Raw genomic sequence first — 15,240 nt, forward strand, 5'->3', positions numbered from 1 at the left:
GAGACTCACCAACAGAAATTTAAATTGTCGAGAAGGGGGATAGAAGGGTGCGCGGTGGACGCTGAGACTCACCAACAGGAACTTAAATTGATGCGCGGAGGGACGCGATTACGCTCCAACAGAAAATTAAATTTGTCGAGAATGGGAGGTAGAAGGGTGCGCGGTGGACGCTGAGACTCACCAACAGAAATTTAAATTGATACGCGGAGGGACGCGATTACGCTCCAACATAAAATTAAATTGTCAAGAATGGGAGATAGAAGGGTGCGCGGTGGACGCTGAGACTCACCAACAGGGAATTAAATTGATGCGCGGAGGGACGCGATTACGCTCCAACAATAATTTAAATTGTCGAGAAGGGGGATAGAAGGGTGCGCGGAGGACGCTGAGACTCACCAACAGGGAATTAAATTGAATCTTCTTGATTGATATATTTTTTTTTAAAACAGATTGGTGGAATTGACCCGAGCCCAATTAAACACTGAAAGAAATGAAAATGCAAGTTCAATACTATCAAACTGAAAGATTAAAATGCACGTTGCTCAAGTTGGTGGATTTGCAATCTTTTTTTTTTTTTTTTTTAGAAGAAATGAAAGAAACACACTTTTTTTTTTGGTTTTGTTTTTTTTTTTTCAAACTTTAGAAGAAATGAAAGAAACACACACTTTTTTTTTTGTTTTGTTTTTTTTGTTTTTTTTTGAAAAAAAAATCAAAAGTGACGAATTCTAAAACTTGAAGAATACCAAAGACAATTCTCCCTTCAAGAGATTCGAGAGGTACATACATATGTCACTGTCCTCTCGATTTTAAAAGACCCTTTTTTTTTTTACGAAGCCGATTTAAAATGCGTTACCAAAATTGAAGCTCATTCCTTTTGATATTTACCCCAGTGTAAATCATGTTTAACGAAGGCTGCATTTTTCATGCTTTCGAAAAAGCAAAAAGAGCGATCATATGATACCAATACCATGTGATTGTGATTCCTTGTGCTCCTTTTGGCGCTGAGAACCATGCAAGCATGATTTTTTGATGTCAAAATTGATCCTCAAGAGTTGGGCTGCAACTTGTTTTGAATCTTCTCAATTTTCTAACATCAGTCAGCCATACCTCACTTTGTACCACAAATCAACTTTTCTAATGACCAGATTTGAATGAATGGCCAGTATCTCAAGTGTCGGCAACCCGCTTTTCATTCATGATTCTCTTATGCTCCAAAATCTCACCTTGATGACCTTAACCTTTTAGATTTTCACAAAGGTCACACCTTGTTATTTTATTTTGTTTTCATTTTCTATTGTTTTTCATTTTTTCATTTTTTTTCTTTTTTTGTCCTTCTCTTTTTTCTTTTTCTTCTTTTTCTTTTTCTCTTCTTTTTTTTTTGTCTTTTTCTTTCTTCCATTCTTTTGAAGACACCCTTTCAGGTTTTCACCTAATGAACAAATCTTTTTAATGACCTTTATCAACTCAGAAATGTATTTAAAGAAAGGATGGCATCAGCGCGACAACCCTTCCCATGTAAAAATGGTGAAGGTATATTGACATCATTTGCCATTTGATTAAGTGATTTTTATTAGAAATACCACTAAGGCGGAGGTCGAGACTTTATGATTTTTATGATGGGGTCATGTGGGGTGTAGAAAAAGTGTTAAGGTTTCAAAGAAAAATTTTCAAAGAGGTTTCAAAAACCCTAAGACCGCACTTTATCAATATTTGCCCCAGTATGAGGGTATTAAGACCGAAAAAATTGCCCCAGTTTGGCTTTTGACTTCTTTTTTTCTTTTTCTCTCTTTTTTTTTCATGACAAATAGGAGATAAAAATTTACCCCAGTATGGGGTTTGCAATCTTTAGGAGAGCTATCAAATGAAGGGTTAAATTATTCTGCAGGTTCAATGGGGAAAACTAGGGGTAAGATGTTCAAAGAGAAAAGAAGAAGGCTTGCCTTTGATCCGCCATAGATGGTATTTCAAAAAGAAAAATCACATAATCAGAGAAAGAATTTATTACACATGTCTGAATTGATTGGCAGAGGAAAGACCTGTCCATCCAGTTCTGTAAGAATGGACGTTCCTACGGATAGCACTCTTTGAACAATATATGGCCATTGCCAAGTTGGAGCAAACTTTTCTTTAACCTCTTCTTGAATCGGAAGAATTTACTTCAAAACCATATCCCTCACTTCAAATAAGCGAGATTTGTCTTTCTTGTCATAACTAACGAACCATCCTTTGATGATAGCATTGTCCATGACAAACATTCAACTTCTTTTTCCTCAATCAGAGACAGCAACTCATTGTGCTCCTTAATCCATTTGATTTCTTCTGCCTGAGCCTTTGTCAAAATGTGCAAGGACGGGATCTCGGTTTTGGCATGTATTACCACTTCCATTTCAGCATAAGAGGGCAAGGTGTTGCCCCAACTTAGAAATGTAATCTCCAATGGAATGCTCCCAGAGTTCAATTGCAAAATTTGCAAAATCGAAGGAAGAACTCTCTTTTTTTTTCAACCCCCTTTTTTCTTTTCTCTCTTTTTTCTTCTTCTTTTTTTTTCTCCTTTTTTTTATTCTCTTCTTTTTTTTTTATTCCCTTCTTTTCTTTTCTCTTCTTTTTTCATTCCCCCTTTCTTTTCTTTTCTCTTTTATTTTATTCCCCCCTCGTTTTCTCTCTTTTTTTTTTCTTTTCGCTTTTCATTCCCCCTTTTTCTTTTCTCTTTTTTTTTCAAGTTGGCTGCTAAAATATGTACTCCTTTTGAGCAAATAGCCGATCCTCCACTTTACAATGTAGCATTATTACTCCATTTTTATTCGTGATTAATCTCCAAATTTGCAAGTTTTGAATTGCACCTTTTCTTCGATCTCAACCAAAAACACCTGCATAAGGGGAATTTTTCAAAATGCTTGAATTTTTCAATTTTTTTTGTTTTTATTTTTTTGAGCAATGATGTAACAATTAAGATTCATGCAAAGTATTGACTTACCAAGATTTTAAAAAATATATACTTGATCTTGGACATACCCTACAAATGTATTATAAAATTTTGCCTCAATTTGAACTTATTTGGTGAAATCTCACAGGTATTACAAAAAAATTTGCCCGGATTTGGGCTTATTTTAGTTGCAAAATAATCACATACAATGTGAATAGAAACTACATTTTTCAAATAAAGAATTTAAATATCGTATCCAAACTCATGTAGAAGATTCCATGATAAATCCCTCAAAATAAGACCAAATTGAAAAAGATCTCTTCCTTGTTTTGGGATTGGTGTTGAGGGAAAAGGATCACTTTTCTTATGAGCTCATCTTTTAGGACCAATCAAATAGATATTATTCAGGATTTTGAGATGGCTCAGGGGAATGGTATGTCAGGATCTGTCCTTTTTTTTTTTGTGCCCAAATTGTATCCAACACATTCAATATCACATCTTAGTGAAAGCAAATAGCTTATCACTCTTATTTTTTTGAGAGAACTCAGTCAACATATAAGCTGTATAGGCTTGTAATATATGGGTAGAAACGATAGCTAAACATATGAAAACAGGTTATGACCTTATGATCATGAGTGATTGGTAGATTCCTTAAAGACAATATTTTTCACTTCAAATTGTCATGAAAGATAAGTCAGCAATGGACTTTATGAACTTATAATGTAGTTCAACAACGATAGCTAAAAAAAAAAACTTTCAAGGACAATGCACTTAAAATCGCATTTCTTCCCAAAAATTGCCCCAATTTCGGATTTGAAATCCGGAACCCCATTTTGACTCTCTCTTTCTTATCAATCCTCTTTTTTTCTTCAACAATCACTAAGGGGAATGCAGCATTGGATGTCTTTGCATTTTCTTTCTTTCTTTTTTTTTCTTTCATCATTTTTTCATTTTTTTTTTTACCAATACTGAGATCCTAAATACCAATGATAGAAATGAACTTCCTAATTTTTGGAGTATAGATAGCCCCTCTTTCTTTTTGATATTGAAGACCAAATATCAATGGTAGAGTCAAATTCCCCCAACTTGTAATTTTTCTCTTGCAAAAATTTTGAGCATCTTTGCCATTTTTTCAATTCTCAAATCTCCTTCCCCAGTGTGGGGGGTGCGATCATAAGTGCTTTTGAAACGAACCACCAATTTAGGCTCAAACGAGGATGCAAAGAATGGATAGTGTTTGGATAGTAGAAACAACGGCCAAAGCATCATTCTTATTTTTCATGACAACCAAAGTAAAGAATAGCCCGTTGAGAAAATCCATTTCCTTTTGACGTGTAAAATTATGATCACTAAGGCTCTTATTTGAAATGAAATTGTACTTTTAAAAGATTCAAATGGGAGAACAATTGATAAAATCTGTATAGATATAGAAACGAAAAGCCTAAATTATCATTCCAAATTTTCAAAACAAATAAGAAATAATGGACATTTTTGCTTTCACTCAGATGTGAATTGAATCTGGTTAGACACAGTGAACATTTCACGGTAAAAATTATCTCACTTTGAAGCTAGTCAACCAAGGTGACTGACTTTGGAGGTTCAATAGAAGTGGACAAAAAATGAAAAAGAAAAGTGTCGGGGTTGATATTCTATGACAAACTATCAAATTTGAATGACCCCTCTTTATTTTCGATTGCTCTCATTGAATAGTTTAGACCACAAATCTAGTGTATGCAAAGAATTTTGAGAATTGGACATACACTCATGAATTTCAAACAAGAGGTCAAAAAATTTCAATTTAGCCTTATTTCTTAGGATTCATCATGAAATCTCCCAATGAGCAAATAAAGAATGAGTATATACAAAACAATAGTTGTCTAAATAAAACTTTATTATTCAAATGTTTGAAAATTTCTCAAATGTAATACATGTGAGAAAAATAAAAATCTCTAAAGAATACACTTTCAAATATATACACACTTTCTCTTTCTATCTTTTGAGACAAAATGGATTAGAAACAATGAATCAAGAGATTTTTGAGATGCTTTACACTAGCATTTTCAAATGGATTTTTCATTCTTTTTTTTTTCATTTTTTTTTCGCATTGTAGGATCTGCCCAAGAATCGAGTAACATTTGTAATTTTTTCAAAATTTATTAGACCCAAAAATATTATCAGATATAGGAAAAATATTTTTTTTTTACCTTGTTAAAACAACTTTTATAAATGCAGGGGAGGGGGAAAAATAAAAGCAAAATACCCAGAGTTAGTAAGCAAAACTGCAAAATCGGTATGCATGTCATATGGGAGAGCCCTTTTATGCCAAGGATTGGCCTAGCATGAAAATGCAATCCTCAAGGGTAGGCATCATACAATACCTGATGAATCCGATCGACTTATTGAAATTCGAATAGAAGACAATTTTGAAAAATTTGGTTAATTGGAGTGAGAAGAGACATTTGTCCTGAAAAATGAGGACGAAGTCTGAATGGATTGCCTGCTTTGATCAACACATAAAATGATGTATAAAAGAGATTGCAATGTCTCGATTAATTTATACAGTGAACCTTAGACTTAAACCCTAAAGGGAAAAAAACGGGTTAAATGAGTAGAATGAAATTAATGATTTATTCAAAATCGACCAAATTGCACTAAAAATAGGTAGACTGGTCAACTGAATTGAATGAAATTGATGATCTCTTCAAAATCGATTCGATTGCCCTAAAAATGGGTAAATTGGCCAAATGAATGAAATAGAGTTAATGATTTATTAAAAAATGATTAAATTGAATGAATTGACAAAATGAATTGGATGAAATTGATGGTTTATTCAAAAAATTGATTGAATTGTCCTAAAAAGAATAACGAAATGGATGGAATTGATGATTTATTCAAAATTGGCTAAATTATCCCACAAGTGAATGAACGGATCAAATAAATTGAATGAAATTGAAGGTTTATTCAAAAATTGGCTGGATCACCTTAAAAATGGGTAAATTGGTCAAATGAAATTAATGATTTATTTCAAAATTGACTAGACTGTCGTAAAGATGAATGACTGGATTGACAAAATGAATTGGATAAAATTGATGAATAAATCGGTCAAATGATTTGAATGGAATTAATGATTTATTCAAAAATCGATTGAATTGTCTACCCATTGGTAGTTTCAAAAAATTCATTGTGATTTATTAGTCTATGAGCCTTCAAAAATCAAGATTTGGCCTTAACATACTTATCATCTCAACAATGAGGAATTTGTGAATTTCTTCAATTTAATGTCCTTTACGCAAGGGATTTTACCAGCTTTGTCAAAATGGCCAAAAAATGATTATTAAAGGCTCATATTCTAATGTAAAAATTGTTCCATCATTCTCAATGTCGTCACACAGAAGAGATCGAATTCTACCTTACTTTGTGCACTACCCCTTTGGATGGTACAAAAAATATAAACGTGCAAGTCTCACTGGATTACATATTCGAGACAAAAGGTGGCTTATTCCTACCGTGGGATTCCCTATGCGGCATTCCCTCTATGGTTAATGCATGATGACAATTTATCAAAGCGACTAAATATGCAGTATACAAATGAAACATGACCTAAAAGAACCCCTTTTTGTATGCCGGGGTGAGCCTAAAATGAAATATATTCATGCTTTAAACGCGAAGCATTAAATTTAAACGTGTCATATCAAATAGGGTAGGCTCCTAGAGAGTACCATGCCAGGACTCTTATTTTCTAGGGGCTTATGAATGCAATGCAGACAAAAATCAAGAAAAGTTAGTTCAATCAGACAAATACATATAACACATTGTAGCAAAACAATACAAAGAGAGAAAGCAATAAAAGGAAAAGAGGGGTTGGATCCCTTCCCTCATGAATAGTATCTCTAATAGGGTATGGCAGACTCTACCTTAGGTAAACTATCATGGATGCATGAGGTATCAGCTCACTAATGCATTTAGACTCGATAGGTTTTAGGTCCCCGAGCCTTCAGACTTGAAAACCAAAGGTCATCAATCCCAAAGTTCTTTGTCGGTGGCTCGAGCGATTCCCCAAACACCGCTACGCACACATCGTGTCACGACTACGTGTTTGAGTGAATCTATCAAAATTCTCAACCTTCGACTAAAAGCTAAACGCCATCAACCCAAAGCTCAAAGCGGAAGATTGAGTGACCCCTCGGATCATGCTACGCACACATCGTGTCACGATCTCACGTCCAAGTGAGTCGCCTAATCCTAATAGGGTGGAGTGGCGTGACAAGCCACTAAAAGAAAAATAAATAAGGGATAAAAAAAATAATAAAAGCGTATCCACGTATGCAAATGCTTCGTTTGGAGGGAAGGAATCGAGAACCAACGTGAGGCTCTAGGGTAATATCCCCCACCCAAATGCAATGCAAAGTGCGGTACGAGCAAGTAAATAAATAAACCATTCATTAGATACACGAAAGACGAGGAACGAATACGAGTGTGAAACGCAAAACATCCTAAAAAAGAAAAATGCAACCTAAAACATCCAAATATGATAAATAAAAAGGATTAAGAAAAAGAAAAGACAACTAAACCAAATGCTTGGACTCTCTAGGTCCCCAGTGGAGTCGCCAAGTTGTCGCGCCCCATTTTTTCGCGATGGAAAAGAAAGTGGTTTATAAAAGATGTGATTTATAAATAATAAATGAAAAAGGACCTAGAATGGGACTTTGAAAAATGCGACGATTTGGGTCCAAAATTTAGTCAAAAAAGGATTTTTTTAAAAAAGAGGAGTCGCCACTTGGTATTGAGTTTTGGTGTACCAAGTCACCCAAAAAGTGTATTTAAATAAAATAAAATAAAACCCTTTTCGACAACTCCAGGTCTTTGAAAAATAAGAGAAAACGGATTCGGGAGTCACGGTTGAAGAAAGGGAAGGCAAAGGTTCGATTAACTCAAACCTAAGGCGCCCTTTCAACCTAGTCTAAGCTAGTTGCGATGTTTAGTCAAAATTTTCCTAATCTAACCCTTAATTTTATCATATTTGGATGTTACCTACATGGATGCAAATCTAAAATATCGAAAGGGACAAAATGTTCATTCAAGGGTTTAATTGGACCAATCGCATTAATTGCGAAGGCCAAAATGATTCCTTGAAAGTGTCACGAGTACGCAAATGATGAAATTAAAATAAAAGAAAAGAAATTAAATTATATACATATATAAGTGACCAAAGAAAAGGGGAATGCAACATAAAGGGTACGGGAGACAAAAACTCGTGACTTAGTTTTCTTATACAAGGATTAATGGGGTATTTGAACTAAAAAGTTATAATCACCCATTTCCCATATTTGAAAATAATTATCCTAACATGAACAAGCAAATGAACTAGATTAAATGAGATGTAATTCTAAATGACATGATTAGTACCTATAGAGGGTCAGGGATAATATAATAGGAAATATCATGCAAATGAGAAAAGATCCTAAAAATGAAAATATGCATGAAAATGTAGCACACAAAGATGAATCTAGCGCAAGATAACCTAAAGGGTCTAGCGTTGGACTAGCCCATTTCTAAAAATCCTTACTAGCATTGGACTAGCAAGTAAGTGGAGGGAGAAGCCACAACTAGCGTTGGACTAGTGTGGTGGCGTCATGCATTAACAATTCATAGTGAAGCAAATAAAGCATAAATTAAAACAAATAAACACATAAGAGCACGTAACACATAACACGTAAGCATAATATCTAGATGCCAAAATCCTAAGAAAAGCGGATAAAACACATAACACATAAGTCACATAAACACGAAACCTATCTATTACATCGGGGAGCGCCTAACTACAATCTAGGAGGGAAAAATATAATAAAACAAATCTAATTATCCTATCTATTACATTTTTGAGGTATTTAAATGCCTCCCGAATCATTATAAAAATTAACTAAAACATATATAAGAAAATTTGAATGAATATTTAAATCAAATAAATAAAGCATATAAAAATATATAAACACATAGGAACACATAGGAGCACATAAGAGCACGTAATTGACATTGAAATAATAAAATAGGAGTACCTCCCGTTTGAAGTGGTGACTAAATGGAGTCAAATTATCCTATTTATACTCACAATGAACAAAAGAATCATGGCACCACTTTAATTGAAAATAATAATAATGTTAAAATACTAAATTCACATTAACATGTCAAACGCAAGGAAATTTAAAAAACATCTAAAAATTGCAAGTTAAATATATTCAAAAGTAACATAATTAGCTATTAAAGAAAAGAAACAATCACAATAAAAAGAGTCAAAATTCATCAGGGACTGAATTGCAAAGATTGAAAAACTTTTGGGGATAAAAATTATATTTTTCCAAAGTTCGGGGGTCAAAATCAAATAAAAGATAAAATTTAGGGACCAAAGTGAAATTAATTTAAGGACCTAGGCGAAAGAAATTTAAAATGTTCTGGGCCACAATGAAACTACTCCAAAGATCAGGAGCCAAAGTGCAAATCGTAACCAGATCTGGGCAAGAAAAAGGGCGTCGGGCCATTCTTTTTATTTTACTTGGGCCAACCTACCTAAGCCCAACTGAAAACCCAAGCTAAAACACACAGGCCAGCCCGTCTTTTTATCCCTCAAGCCCAGCCAAAAATTCATGGGCTCCAACCTCCGAACCCAACCGAAACCCAAAAGAAAAATCAACCAAAGCCCAGCCCCAAAATCTAACAAAACTAGCTCTTGGCCCAACCGAAAAATAAACATTAGCCCAAACCCTTTTTTTTTTCTTTCTTTCTTCTTCCTCACCTTCTTCTTTCTCTCGTTTCTTCTTTCTTCTTCGGCCAGCCGAAGCTTCAGCTTCAGCTGGCGGCCATGGCGCTACCGCCGCCACCGCCTCCGGCGACTTCTCCGGTCGCCAAAATTTCTCAAAAGACACCTCCCCACTCCATTTTTCGCGTAGAATCCAATTCCGGAGTTAGTTTTTACAAAAAAGGAAAGAAAAGTGGTCAAATGGCCAAAAAACAGTCCAGTTTTTATTTTTTTCAAACACTCAAATCTTCACCAAAAAAACATTAAATTTTTGCCAAAACACTCCTTACTACTTCTACAATACAACCATGATTTTAATTTGACAAGTAAACAACAACAAAAGGATGCATTAAATCAAAACAGCCCCAAAAATGAAGAAAATTATTCTAATGCTTTTAAGGCTCAAAAACTCCCAAAATTTTTGATAACCAAGCATTTTCAGATCTTTGCTAGCTAATGGTCTTCCATTTAAGCAAAACATACACGCCAAATTCACTTCTTTGATTCATTTTTTCATTTAGACATTTTTTCAAACATTTGGCATGCATTCACAGCACCGTTTCTTTTTTTTTTTTTCTAATTTTGTTCAGTGACCCATCCCAAAATTTCATCCATACAACACCAACAAAAATCAGCGAAAATAAGCAATAAAAGAAGGTAACCACACATACATTCAATCTAGTTAATTAAAAAAAGAAAGCTGGAAAAAAGGGAGATAAATACCTCAATGAAGAGTTTGGTCCCTTTGCCAAGATTTTTGATGAAATTGCCAAGCTCCAACCCAACCGATTGCTGCCTTGTTGTGTGCGAATGTGTTGGAAAAAATTTGGGAGAGAGGAGAGCCGAGGGAGAGAGGAGTTTTTCTCTTTTTTCTTTTTTTTTCTTCTTTTCGGTCCAGCCCAGAGAGAGAGCCGAGAACCTCCCTTCTTTTCTTGTCTGTTTTTTTTTTTTGTTCTGTGAGGGAGAGAGCCGAGAGAGAGCTGGGAGGAGGAAGAAAAGTGGAGTCTTGTGTGTAGGACTTTTTTTTTTCTTTCAAATGATGGCTTCTGCGGATGAAAAGAAAGGTCCTGGCAATTGAGTGTGAAATGGGTTAAATGTATTTGGTGGGAAAAAAAAATGATTAGGATGATTTGATTTTTTTTATTTTTTTATTTTTTTTTGTTTTTTTGTTGTTTTTTCTTTTCGTAAAGCAAACCTGCAAAAATGAGAAAATGCACATTAAAATGCAAGAAAATAAATAACTTATTAAATAGAAAAATTCTGAGAAAATATTAAAAATTGACAAAAATTTGATGTCTACATATACGTTGCTCATTGCGTTGTTCTACATTATTTAGTCGTACAATTTTTTTTTGAAAAGGAATATATTCAATAGCAGAACAGAAGTTTGGGTCAAAGTATATTTAGGATCATTTGGGTGTAATAACGAAGTAAACTATTTAACATCTATGAAAGGACATTAAATGGTGCAATTAAAGATTAACATAACGATTAGGTTTTCTTTTTGTTGAAATCCTTAAATGGGGAGGAAAAAGAGAAGAAAGAAAAATTGGCAGAAAATATTCAGTCGTGTTGGTCTCCTTTTTCCTGCAAAAAACGAATGCAGAATGTTTTGCCGATTAATTTGACCATGTTCTTCTTCAAGTAAAGTTTGGTGCCAAAAGTCAAAATAGACAGCCTGCAGTACTTAATTGATGAGATACCGTCAAAATTTGATTAATGCACTTGCTGGCAAATTTCTCCTCCTCGACCATTTCTGTTGCAAGTTCAAGAAAAACCTCGCCGTCTTGAAAAGCGTCTTCACTATGGCGTTTGAATCACCACGATCTTAATTCTCATTACTTATCAAAGTAATTGAGCAAGAAAGTTGCAGTTTACGCAATTAAAGGTGCATACCAGCGCCTGGCTTTTGCCACTATATCCCCAGAATTTTCACTATATTGATTGATCCTTGTTTAAACAATATCACTTTCTCCGAGATTTAATCGCCACAAGACCAAGTGTTGGAGTAATTTTGGAGTGTAAATTTAGAATTGCAAGATGTTGCAAGTAATACTATTAACCACTAAAAATTTAATGCTAACTTTTAGAGTTTTTATCTAAATTAATTGATAGGGTGTGGCGTTATCCCCTCCCAAAATCAATATATTCATTTTTCTCAATTTTAAATACTTATTTGCCAAGTAAAAAGTGCCCATTAATTTCTTTGCAATGGTGTGGGTAGTACTAGGGTTAAGCTGTAAGGAGTCATGTGTCACTCTTCAATCAACGGTTTAGAGTTTTCCATGACTCTTAACTTATGTAAACTTTGAACTGGAAATTATTTTTTTTTTAAAAAAAAGAGCATCCTTAATTTCAATCCCAGTAATTTTTTTTTTGTCAAAATTTTTTCGAGGACATTTTTTTTTTTTTGAGTACGTGTTTTTTCAAAACTACTGCAGGTCGAGCAAACGACCCAATTAATTTATTATTCACTTGTGAATGTACCAGGCAACAAGTAGATCTACTAAAGTAGTTCGAATTTATATCTTAAAAATGCCTAGGCTATGACCATTAGATATCTCTATAGATATGCATGTAAATCTCATGTAAATTTAGTGTTTGGTCTTGACAACCAAACTTCATGACTTAGCTTAGGCATGCTAGTGATTGTGCTATCATTAGCCCTTTTGCCAATTCTTAAAATTTCTTGGATCGATTAACTTCACTTTATAGGAGCATGATGAAACAATCCCATCATGAGTTAATACAAAGAATACATTTCCTTTAAAAAAAAATCATTTACTGGTGGATAACAAGAACTTTATTGGCTACTTCTTTGATGTACCCAAAAAAGGCATTGTTAAAAGAAGAAGAGGAAAAAAAAAGTTGCAACTTCTTGGGGAAATGAACCCTGGAGACAAATTGATGGGTCAGATAGGCACGAGTCATGAGTTTTGTGTTGACCTCGGCCTAAAATATTTGGATTCAAAGAGTGTAAAACACTGCATATGGATCCATTTGGCCGAGATTGGCTCAAAACTCACGTGGGGCTTTCATCGTGTATTCTTCGGTGAGTAAATAAGAGTACCATATGCTTTTTTTTAAGTCGTGTATTTGACATTAAACTTGAAGTTGCCACTTGCCAGCAAGTTGAATCAGAATTTGCAGGAATCTGTGGGCAAATTTTGAGGTATATCGATTCCCTCGAATGGCTTAAGCCATTAACCAACCATAATAACTATATAATGGCAACTAAGAAGTACAAAAAGATTAATAGCAAACGGTGCTATAAAGTAATGCATTGGTTGTCTTCACGATGGCTTATGATTCTGAGAATTAGTCAGGACTAATTATTGCTCTTTGATATTGTAACGGAAGTTGCAATCAACAATGTCCAAGAAATTAGGGAGCTGCAAATAATTATTTTCCAACCAAAATCTAGGATGACAATGCCATAATTGAGATGTCAAAATGAAGTTCTTCTTCTTCTCTTTATTTTTGCACTAGCATTTATCATTGTTTCTGCCCAATATATGATGTAGTACTACAAGATGTACGCTAGTGAAACATTTTTTACAATATCCCAATGAAAGAGAAACTTCCAAAAGTTGAGCCAACATCTGCACCAAGATTCTAGTTTATGCTTTCCATCATCTGGATCCCAAAACTCTCGAGGGAAAGAAAGGTTGGAACGTATTCCATTACTTCTATGCAAGGGTAGCCATCTTCATTCATCTGATCATCAATTTTCTTGATGAGTTTATGAACACCAGACTGATGCAAGATTTGCCTCCGAGAATCATAGGAAACTAAAATGTCATCCCTCCACAAAAGCAAGATATTCCCATCTTCAAAAACTTTAAAAACTCGAACAACTTCAAAAGATGGCCCGACAAGATCAGCAGGCTCCTTGTCTATGACAATGAGTTTGTTTGGATAAGAGTTTATTTGGATGATTTATTTGAGATATTTACTGTATACTTTTTGTGATGTGATGTATGTGAGATAAAAAGGTGATTGGGAAGATAAAAAGGTGATTGGAATTTGTGAAAACAAATTTTGCAAATCAAATTATCTTTGTCTAGTCCAGAGCTTGGTGATTCCGTATTCTTTCATCACCCAAATGACGATTTCATAATCAGAAGTGTTATCACACAAGCTCAGACAGCCACCAAAAAGTCCCAAGCTAGCTAAATTGAAATCTTTGCTCAGTTCTGGAGGAGCAGGGAAAGGTGAAAACAACTCTGTTTCAAGATCAAAGCAGGATATCAATTCAGAGCCAGCTTGATCACCAATCAGCCAATGAAGATTACCATCCAGGAAAACACCATGAGTGCGACAACTATTATAAAGGAAAGGGGCATGCCCAATTCTCCTCCAAGATTCTGTTTCTTCCCCCAGTGTATAAACATCGCAATTGGACTTTAATATCCGTCGTGTATTCTTCTCTAGCTCTTGAAAAATCCTAACCACCTTGTATTTTCTAGTTTCAGAGCTTGATCCGAATCCATAACTTACTATATTTGGATATGATCTTACCCCCTCTGGCATCGGAAGAGTGATGGATTCTCGTATGATTGGATTCCACAAGTAGACAGCATCATGTTTATGATCGAATTCGTTCAAGCAGATTAAGCCATTGATGGAGCCAACCATTGGTAGCAGTCGCACCATTTTCCACGACACACCCTTCTGGGGCCTTGATTTTTGTTCCTGCAACATATTGAAAATCATGGTGATCAGGCTGATCTTCGAATTCAACTAAACTGAAGCAATTCAAATCTGAAGGATGGTAATCGAGTTTGTTTATGATCAGGCAAGGAGGAGATCTTAGCAGGTGTAAATTAGTGAATTCAGATTCAGATAGCAGACTCAGCCATGATTTGCAAACAGATTTGCATTGGATGATAGTCTTGGGCGGTAATCTGGACAAAATATCAGAGACAACGTGTGCTGGTAGATTCAAGAACTGTGCCTGGTTGCTCATTTTTTTGTGGATCAGATTTAGCTTCTCTATTCTTTTTGTATGACTTGGCTGAGGATTGAGTTCTTTTGATCTACCAATTCTACTTTTGACTATTGAAGTACCTAATCCAACAACAAATTGATGCCTTTTGCAATACTTTATTGTTTTAATGACAAAGTTATCGAGATAAAGTAAAGGGTAAAATACATGGAACCCCTATGATTTCGCGAAAAGACACGTTACCCCCCAATCGTTTAGAAACTTACACATAAACACCATAAACTTCATAACTAAAGTGAAAATAGACCTATAACCGGCTGAGCAACCTACGGATGATAGGTCTGCAAGGTTCTTTGGAAAAGATCTTGAGTTTCATTCTCAAGCTACTCTTCAGTTGCTATATAGAAGGCACTACATATTAGGGGAGAAGAGATTTGAAGTTATCAAAGAGTGATAGGAAAAAGGAAGAAGATCTAAGGAGAAAATCTACTTCTGGGTATATCGAAGTCTCCATGTCCACTTCTGTAAATTTTTGAGGAGGTTTGATAGATCTAAGGTATAAATGGTCTCGGTGCT

At 34.8% G+C, this 15,240-nt stretch overlaps 1 long non-coding RNA gene and 1 pseudogene across 1 annotated transcript; both read right to left on the reverse strand.

Annotated features, from left to right (window-relative positions):
- Positions 1-847: 847 nt before the first annotated feature.
- On the reverse strand, positions 848-10,887 carry LOC140008485 (uncharacterized). Its single transcript, XR_011815851.1, has 2 exons — positions 10,440-10,887; positions 848-2,867 (listed from the first exon to the last, which is right to left on the reverse strand). It is a non-coding gene; the product is annotated as an uncharacterized lncRNA (long non-coding RNA).
- Positions 10,888-13,769: 2,882 nt separating this feature from the next.
- LOC113692949 (F-box/kelch-repeat protein At3g06240-like) lies at positions 13,770-14,733 on the reverse strand (annotated as a pseudogene).
- Between the last annotated feature and the right edge of the window lie 507 nt (positions 14,734-15,240).

Source organism: Coffea arabica, chromosome 6c, assembly GCF_036785885.1.
Source record: "Coffea arabica cultivar ET-39 chromosome 6c, Coffea Arabica ET-39 HiFi, whole genome shotgun sequence".
Lineage (NCBI taxonomy): Eukaryota > Viridiplantae > Streptophyta > Magnoliopsida > Gentianales > Rubiaceae > Coffea > Coffea arabica.